Raw genomic sequence first — 10,436 nt, forward strand, 5'->3', positions numbered from 1 at the left:
CAGTTGTATACTGTATTATACACTGCAATCATTTCTGGAGCTGACTTCAACTGAACACAGTACAACATTTTATGAAGTAAACAATGTTTAGAGAATGCCATCTTTAGGTTGTAGGGGTTTTTCCCATTATGATTACAGACACTGGAGAGTTCTCTTCCCTCCAGTGGAAAAGGACCAATGAAATTAAGCCATACATGTTTTGGTGAAGAACAGAATCAGTTTTCTGAAAGTTTATGATGAGTGTGTGAAATTAGATTTTGTACTGCTTCCAATTAGTGAAGTGAATTTGAACTTGAGCAATTCTTAATTTATCTATAGCTACAATGCTTACATGTCTTAATTATATTTCATTTATTCCCATAAAACCTTTATGACATACTAGCATTCAGGCATTACAGGTGTTCAGAATGTTCATCAGAAGACTACTGTAATCTCTAAGAGGACAAGAATTCATAGCTTGGCCATCATCAAAGTCCTTGAACAGGCTAAATAGCATGTAATCCACTTTGATATATAATACCGACAGTATTTCTGTGAGCCACAGGTACCAGGTATTTCTCTTAATTTTAATGTGCTATTTTTAATGTGCTATTTTAAGTAGTTTTTGTAACTTTTCTCACATCAGAATTTAATAAGATTTATTAGGGCTGTCTTTGGCTATTTGAGCTATAAGCCTTGTCAGAAATGAATGGTTAAGGTTAGGCAAAGCATTACCATAGGCAGACTTCATCAGATGTGCTATGTTGCCACCTAAAGAAACCATTTTGCTACAGTTAACCCCTACAGTACATAGGTGGTGGTGTTTAATTGCTGGAGCTGGGGCTCCCAACAGATAAAAGGAATGTAAGAACTCTCATGTGTACCTTTATATCTTTCATTGAGGAGCAAATAAAACTGGTTTGCTTGCTATGCAGTGTGTGATTCTTTCTGGTCTCAAATCTGAACTTTAAATCTTTTGTCTAATATCAGGGTTTACTTCTGCAAGTTAGCTTCCTATCCAAAAAGTTATTGGTCAAGTAATCCTATTAGATTGGGCTCATAAGTCATGGCCTGGGTCCGGGATATCTGAGGGAACACCTGCTGCCGGCATCAAATACCCTTCGCCCAGTGCGCTCCCACAGGGAGGGTCTGCTCAGGGTCCCGCCGGTAAGAGACTGCCGGCGGGTGACACCCAGGGATAGGGCCTTCTCGGTGGGAGCGCCTGCCCTCTGGAACCAGCTGCCGGTGGAGCTGAGAACTGCCCCCGACCTTCGATCATTCCGCCGGGGCCTGAAGACCTGGCTCTTCGAGCTCTCGGGCCCAGACTGAGGAGGAATTTTTAATTTGGGGTTCTTTTTAACTGACTACAGGGTTAATTTAATATTTTTTAATTTGGTTCTTAATTTTTGTATTTTGGATTTTTAATTCCCTGTAAACCGCCCTGAGTCCTCAGGGAATAGGGCGGTATATAAATATAACTAAATAAATAAGTCAAATTTCAATGCACTACATTGTACTTGTGCCAGTATTTTCAGTACTGAACCTTACACATTGTATAATAATTTTGTAAAAGCTACATAAGATTTTCTTTCTTTCTTTCTTTCTTCTTTCTTTCTTTCTTTCTTTCTTTCTTTCTTTCTCTCTCTCTCTTTCTTTCTTTCTTCTTTCTTTTCTTTCTTTCCTGAATAAATTAATGCAGTTTTGCATTTCAAAATAGTCCTTAGCTTTTAATTGGGAAAATAGGTTTTGCTGTTTGCAAAGTTACTTTTCATAGTCTTGATGGACAATAATTTTAATGTGAGCTGTATGATAAAAATAGTGACAGAAATCAAAATGTCAGTCTCTTAAGCAAGTTTACTGCACAGATGTTAGGCAAAGCAATGTTTAACAGTAATAGTAATACAGAAAAAGGTGTTTAATAAGTATGTTTAATAGATCAATGTGAATGTAGGTCCAGGAGTGCTAGAAAACAATATTAGTAATTTATAATTATTATGGCATAAAGGTCCTCAGTAGGAAAAAGGCACCTTAGTGATAGGAAATGTCCATGACAAACCTGCAAGCAGATCAGCCTGTAAACCAATTAAGCTTGAAAATCTATGCAAAAATACCTTGGGGAAACACCATTAAAAATAGGATTTACATCTCAATAAATATAATGGATTGTCCATTAACTCATTCAGATCCATTTAGGTCTAAATAATGCAAAATTGTGTTTATTTTTACATTATTAGCTTATAGCCAAGATGAGTTGCCTTCCAGGAATAAAACTTTAGATGAACACAACAGATAAGAGGTAAGATAGACAGATATATATATATATTATTAGCAATTTGAATAATTTAAACAAATAATGAACTGTCGTAAGTTGTGACTCTAGCCTGCGGATAGCCTTGGGATAAGCTGAAACAGGAAAGAAGATTTAACTAGCAAGGTATTCAAAAGACTTGATAAATACTTCACACACACACACACACACACACACACATAACACATATCTATATATATGTTAAATGTTTGTTAAGCATTCAGAATACACTTGCTTAGTCCCAGACACCAGACAAATCTTATTTCCTGTTTCAGCCTAGCCCAAGGCCATCTACAGGCAGTAGCCACAGCAGTGGCAGCTCATATTTGTGTAAATTTTTTTTGGCTTGCTAACAAAGAATAAAGGGAGACCGATATGATCATTTCAAACTTATTTGTTCTCATCAGTCAGCCATACCCTTCTGAGATTCGAACCTGAGCCGACTGTGTCTTAAGCAGTTGTTTTAACCCCTAGGCCACAGGCTCTCTCTCTCTCTCTTTCTCTCTGTTAGCTGAGAAGCAAGGAAGATAAGTGTTAAATGTTTGTTAAGCATTCAGAATACACTTGCTTAGTTATATATATATATATATATATATATATATATATATATATATATATATATATATATATATATATATATATATGTATATATATATATATATGTAGATCTAGAGTCTCGGGTTTCTTCCCGCGTTCCTTTCATCTTCAGAAAGTTGTGGCGACGTTTCGACGAAATCCCATCCGTCATCATCAGGCCGGAGTGTTCCTCCTGCTGCTTTCAGGAGCAATGCGTGGTCTGTCTGTTCCTTTCCTTCCAACTGCCGGTGGGGCTGTGTTCTGGGGTGTGGCTGTCTTCTGATTGGGTGGATGCGTGGTTGTCTTCTGATTGGTTGGAGGCGTGGCTGTCTTCTGGTTGGGTGGGGTGTGTTCTGAATGGGTGGGGTTTTTTGTTGTGTTGTAATATCCTGAGTGTTGTGATTTGGTGTCCTGAGGAGTGGGCTGTGTAGTGGCCTCCAGAGCTTTGGTTTGGCTCCGAGTTCGAGGACCTGCTATGTATCTCTGGTATGGTTCAGTCAGGTTCGTGTGTGCGTTCTTCTGTTTGGGTGATGGCACTTTTGCTTGACTTGTTCTGTCTTTTGTGTGGGAGAGTTTTTGTTCTGGGTGTGGATGAGTCTTGCTGGGGCTGGTGGCATTTGGGGTTGTTTGTTGGTTTTTTAAATCCTTGTTTGCTGAAATTCGTTTCTCTATCAATGCTGGTTTCCAAATGGCATGTAGGCGGGAGGTGTCGTCTCGCTTGTTCATACTGTCTGGGTGTTTTTCTATTTCAATGGCTTCTCTGATTATTCTGCTATTGAGATGTTCTATTTTGGCGATTGTTTTTGTACCTTCAAAATTGATGTTGTGTCCCGTAGTGTTTATGTGTTGTACTAGTGAAGATGTGTGATCTTTCTTCTGTACTGAGTTCTTATGTTCTTCTACACGTACCTCTATTCTTCTGTTAGTCTGTCCGATGTATGTTGCTGGACAGGAGGCGCATGGGATTTTGTATATGCCCTGGTTTTCCAGTTCTATTTTGTCTTTGGGGTTTCTCAGGATGGTTGATATCTTTCTGTCAGTGTTAAATGCGGTTTTGATGTTATGTTTGCGTAGTACTTTACTGATTTTGTCGGTTGTTCCTTTTATGTAGGGCAAGATGGCTCGTCCGTTGTTCTGTTCTTCTTCTTGGATGTTTTTCTGTTTCGGAGTCCCCTGCTGAATCATATTGGTGATTTTGTTTTTTTGGAACTTGTTTGCTGTCAATATGTCTGTCAGGGTGTGTAGTTCTGTTTGTATATGTGTTTCATCCGCAAGGCGTCTGGTTCTTGTTATTAGTGTTTTGGCTACTGAATTTATTTGTGCTGGGTGATGATGTGATTGCGCATTGAGGTAACGGTTGGTGTGTGTTTTCTTTCGGTAGACTGTGTGTCCTAGGGTGCCGTTTTGTTTTTTGTATATAAGTACATCCAGGAAAGGTAACTGGTTGTTTGTTTCAATCTCCATGGTGAATTTTATTTTGGGATGTAGGCTGTTCAGGTGTGTCAGGAAGTTTTCTAGCTCCTTTCTTCCGTGGGGCCAGATCACGAAGGTGTCATCCACATATCTGAGCCACAGTTTTGGTTTGTTTGTAGTCTTTTCCAGAGCGTTAGTTTCAAATTCTTCCATGAAAAGGTTGGCGATAACTGGTGATAGAGGGGATCCCATTGGTGCGCCTTCTATTTGTTTGTATCTCTGGCCTCTGTGTATGAAGTATGTGTTTGATAAGCAGTGTTCTGCTAGTTCTATAATATGGTTTGGTGGTTGGTATTTGCTTCTTATTGTTGATAGAGCTTCTTGGACTGGCACCTGGGTGAATAGTGATACCACATCGAAGCTGACTAGCAAGTCTTTTTGGTCTATCTGTAGATTTTTCACTAATTCTATAAAGTGGTATGAGTTTTGGACATATGAAGCTGCCATTTCTGCATGAGGTTGTAATTGTTTTGCTAGGTATTTAGCTAAGTTTTGTAGTGGTGAGCCTATAGAACTTACTATGGGTCTTAGTGGGATTCCATCTTTGTGTATTTTGGGGAGGCCATATAGTTTTGGGCATCTGGATGACTTCTCCCTAGGAATGATTGTTTGTTGGGTTTCTTGGCTTATAGAAGTTGATTTTATCTTTTTCTTGGTGGTCTTTTCTAGATAGGTTGTGGGATCTGTATATATAGGTTTGTATGTAGTTTCTTTGAGTAAGTTGGACAGTTTCTCTTCATAGTCTGATGTGTCCATAACCACTGTAGCATTGCCTTTATCTGCTGGTAGTATGATTATGCTGTTGTCTTTTCTTAGGTTTTGCAATGCTACTTGTTCTTCTTTTGTTAGGTTGCTTTTGGGTGGTTTGCTTGTGCATAGGATGTGGGTGACTTCATGTCTGACTTGGTCTGCTTCATCTGCCTTGAGTTTAGTTAAGCTGGTTTCAACTCCACATATGATGGTTTCTGTGGGAATTTTCTTTGGTGCAACAGCGAAGTTGAAACCTTTTGCTAGGACGTTTGTTTCTGCTGTTGTTAGTCTTCTGTGGGAGATGTTATGCACTACTTGTTGTAGATGTTGTTGTGATGTGGTTGTTTGGTTGTTGTAGTTCTCTAATTGTTTGAGTTTCTTTGAATGTCTGTTGTTTTGAATGTCTGTTGATCGGATGCGGCAACTTTGGGGAACTTCGGCTAGATAGGTTGTGGGATCAATACCACTTCAACCAAACGCATTCTAAGAAGAACAGAAATGGCATTACTAAGAAATGAACTCCACAATAAAAGATTTCAATTAGACCAAACAAACAAGGACCTACTATCATTACATCTCAAACTCAGCAACATTATTCACCCGATACTATGGGACAAAGTGAAACAACTGGCGGTTTAAGAAAAGACAACAGCATAATCATACTACCAGCAGATAAAGGCAATGCTACAGTGGTTATGGACACATCAGACTATGAAGAGAAACTGTCCAACTTACTCAAAGAAACTACATACAAACCTATATATACAGATCCCACAACCTATCTAGAAAAGACCACCAAGAAAAAGATAAAATCAACTTCTATAAGCCAAGAAACCCAACAAACAATCATTCCTAGGGAGAAGTCATCCAGATGCCCAAAACTATATGGCCTCCCCAAAATACACAAAGATGGAATCCCACTAAGACCCATAGTAAGTTCTATAGGCTCACCACTACAAAACTTAGCTAAATACCTAGCAAAACAATTACAACCTCATGCAGAAATGGCAGCTTCATATGTCCAAAACTCATACCACTTTATAGAATTAGTGAAAAATCTACAGATAGACCAAAAAGACTTGCTAGTCAGCTTCGATGTGGTATCACTATTCACCCAGGTGCCAGTCCAAGAAGCTCTATCAACAATAAGAAGCAAATACCAACCACCAAACCATATTATAGAACTAGCAGAACACTGCTTATCAAACACATACTTCATACACAGAGGCCAGAGATACAAACAAATAGAAGGCGCACCAATGGGATCCCCTCTATCACCAGTTATCGCCAACCTTTTCATGGAAGAATTTGAAACTAACGCTCTGGAAAAGACTACAAACAAACCAAAACTGTGGCTCAGATATGTGGATGACACCTTCGTGATCTGGCCCCACGGAAGAAAGGAGCTAGAAAACTTCCTGACACACCTGAACAGCCTACATCCCAAAATAAAATTCACCATGGAGATTGAAACAAACAACCAGTTACCTTTCCTGGATGTACTTATATACAAAAAACAAAACGGCACCCTAGGACACACAGTCTACCGAAAGAAAACACACACCAACCGTTACCTCAATGCGCAATCACATCATCACCCAGCACAAATAAATTCAGTAGCCAAAACACTAATAACAAGAACCAGACGCCTTGCGGATGAAACACATATACAAACAGAACTACACACCCTGACAGACATATTGACAGCAAACAAGTTCCAAAAAAACAAAATCACCAATATGATTCAGCAGGGGACTCCGAAACAGAAAAACATCCAAGAAGAAGAACAGAACAACGGACGAGCCATCTTGCCCTACATAAAAGGAACAACCGACAAAATCAGTAAAGTACTACGCAAACATAACATCAAAACCGCATTTAACACTGACAGAAAGATATCAACCATCCTGAGAAACCCCAAAGACAAAATAGAACTGGAAAACCAGGGCATATACAAAATCCCATGCGCCTCCTGTCCAGCAACATACATCGGACAGACTAACAGAAGAATAGAGGTACGTGTAGAAGAACATAAGAACTCAGTACAGAAGAAAGATCACACATCTTCACTAGTACAACACATAAACACTACGGGACACAACATCAATTTTGAAGGTACAAAAACAATCGCCAAAATAGAACATCTCAATAGCAGAATAATCAGAGAAGCCATTGAAATAGAAAAACACCCAGACAGTATGAACAAGCGAGACGACACCTCCCGCCTACATGCCATTTGGAAACCAGCATTGATAGAGAAACGAATTTCAGCAAACAAGGATTTAAAAAACCAACAAACAACCCCAAATGCCACCAGCCCCAGCAAGACTCATCCACACCCAGAACAAAAACTCTCCCACACAAAAGACAGAACAAGTCAAGCAAAAGTGCCATCACCCAAACAGAAGAACGCACACACGAACCTGACTGAACCATACCAGAGATACATAGCAGGTCCTCGAACTCGGAGCCAAACCAAAGCTCTGGAGGCCACTACACAGCCCACTCCTCAGGACACCAAATCACAACACTCAGGATATTACAACACAACAAAAAACCCCACCCATTCAGAACACACCCCACCCAACCAGAAGACAGCCACGCCTCCAACCAATCAGAAGACAACCACGCATCCACCCAATCAGAAGACAGCCACACCCCAGAACACAGCCCCACCGGCAGTTGGAAGGAAAGGAACAGACAGACCACGCATTGCTCCTGAAAGCAGCAGGAGGAACACTCCGGCCTGATGATGACGGATGGGATTTCGTCGAAACGTCGCCACAACTTTCTGAAGATGAAAGGAACGCGGGAAGAAACCCGAGACTCTAGATCTACACATACAGACACCCGCGAGAATCTACGAAAACATATATATATATATATATATACACATACACACACACATAAACACACAATATGCAAATAAAAACTCACAAAAGTCAGTTACTTTCATTTTCATTGGTAAAATGTTATTTATTTACAAGTCAAATGAGTCTGTGGATTCACAGATGTACTGTATAGTAAATTCAAAAATGTTATGAGATTTAAGGTCATGGTTATTTCATTCAGATATGTAATTATTATATTTAGTACAGTATCCCTATATCTTCTTGTTTGAATTATAAATTTGTGTTTCTATCAGTTCATTTTTCAACTGTGTTTTATCAGTGTGAAGCATAACACATTTAAAACTATGTTATCCTAATAGCCAGGCAGTATAAATTTTACTTATAAGCATGTCCAACTGGGCTCACTGGGTTGCAACCTTTTCAGTTAATGAGTCTGGATTAGAAAATATTCAGAAATATGATGTGTGTGGCTTCCCAGCAGTTTTGCTTTGTCCCCTTTCCTTATAAATACTAGTCATGATAGAATACATTTTTCATTTATGTTTAAAGTTTATACATACCATTGTTTCTATATAGATGTAAATAATATAATATTATGTTTATTTTCCCCATTGATATGATTTTTTCCTACTATAAATCTGAAGTAATTTGTCCAATGGGCATGAACATTTATTTTGCTATGTAGTGCATTAATAACTTTTATTTTTACATAAATAGGAAAAGGCAAAATACATTTCAGGTTGTATTTTAAAGTAATGTTTTTATTGATAAGAGTCTATGCTGTAAACAAAACCAACTATAAGACAAAATAAAGGTATCTAGCAAAGTATCTAGGCTGATATTTCTGGGTTTTACATTCACAAAACTCTAGATTAAGATATCTTCATATTTAGCTCAGTTATTCTTCAGTTTTAGTTTTCAGCTACATTTTATAGATACCACTCATAACATGCTGGCCAATTCATCTATATTATTAGCATTGCAGTATTGCATTTATTCAAATCATCTATGGCTAGTACAGGTAGTCCTCGACTTATGACCACAATTGAGCCCCAAATTTATGTTGTTAGGTAAGATATTTAAGTGACTTTTGCCTCATTTTACAACATTTCTTGCCACAGTTCTTAAGTGTATTACTGCAATTGATAAATTAGTAATCCGGTTGTTAAGTGAATCTGGCTTCCTGATTGACTTTGCAAAAGGTTATCTGCAATGGTCATAGGTATGAACCAATTGCCAAGCATCTGAATTTTGTTTATATGATCATGGGGATGCTGCAAAGGTTGTAACAGTGAAAAACAGCCATAAGTCACTTTTTTTCGGTGCCATGGTAATTTTGAACGGCCACTAAATGAACTGTTGTAAGTCGAGGGCTACCTGTAGGTTCTCGTAACAAGTGGCCAATCAAAATGCACGCAATTGTATGCATATGAAAAGGCTGACATAAAATTAAGCATTTCTTATGGACCGCGTCAATATAAAACAGTGGTGTCAAACTGCTGGATGTCTCATGGCAAAATCGTGCCCACCCCATTGCCGGCAATGGAAAAAAAGTCACGATGCGTTGCGACACATCACATGACGTTGCGAGTTTGACACCCCTAATATAAAACAAGTCTTGAGTAAGAAACTTTCTTCCAGTAGTCATGTGAATGCAATCTTTGTTTAAAGATCAGTGGAGAAAGGACTTGATTATAGAATCCCACAGATGTTTATGGGCACCACAGATTCATCATTTATTATCACATAAGCTATTATGGATTAAATTTCATCAGATACGTAGAGTAAGTCCAGCGCAAACTTTTGACAGACAAACCAGAGTAGGTAAAAAGATGAGAAACAAGAGCTAGAAGTGACATATTCTTACACTGATAAATTGAAGTCTTTGTCTAATCTGTGAGACATGGCATTACATTTTCTAGTGAATTCTAGCTCAACTATTTAGTGATAAAATTGGATCTCTGTAACTGATTTTCTTAAGGATACCCACCTTGATATTAGTGAAAAGTCCTAGAGAACTGGAATATTTGCCCCACTAGCTTGACACTTCTGATGTCAATTTGTCGGCAATGCTGATATTTAACAGTATTTGCACCGTAGTGGAGGATAAGTAAGCTATGATCCCACGTTCAAGGGACACCACTAAAGCAGATCTCCACGCAGTTACCTAATCTTAAACTCCATATTCCGACAGCCATTTATTCTTCCTGTTCAAAAAAAAATATATGTCTCCTTCGAGGTGCCATAATTCATCAACTTGCCAGCAGACTTACATTTCGGGCCTATTTCCTTTGTTAGCTATTTAACAGGCTCTAATTTAGTAAAACTGATAGCAAGGACGCTTAATTCTGAATCGTCCGCTAAAAATGCTATCGGAACCTCCTCAAACCAGGCCTTTCCCTCATTCCCGCGCTTCAGCCTATGAAAACAAAGCAATTCTCTTACTCATGGACTTCAACTCCCAAAATTCCTGAGCCAGCGATGCCGGCTCAAGAATT

This window comes from Vipera berus (assembly GCF_964194415.1).
Source record: "Vipera berus genome assembly, chromosome: 4".
Classification (NCBI taxonomy): domain Eukaryota; kingdom Metazoa; phylum Chordata; class Lepidosauria; order Squamata; family Viperidae; genus Vipera; species Vipera berus.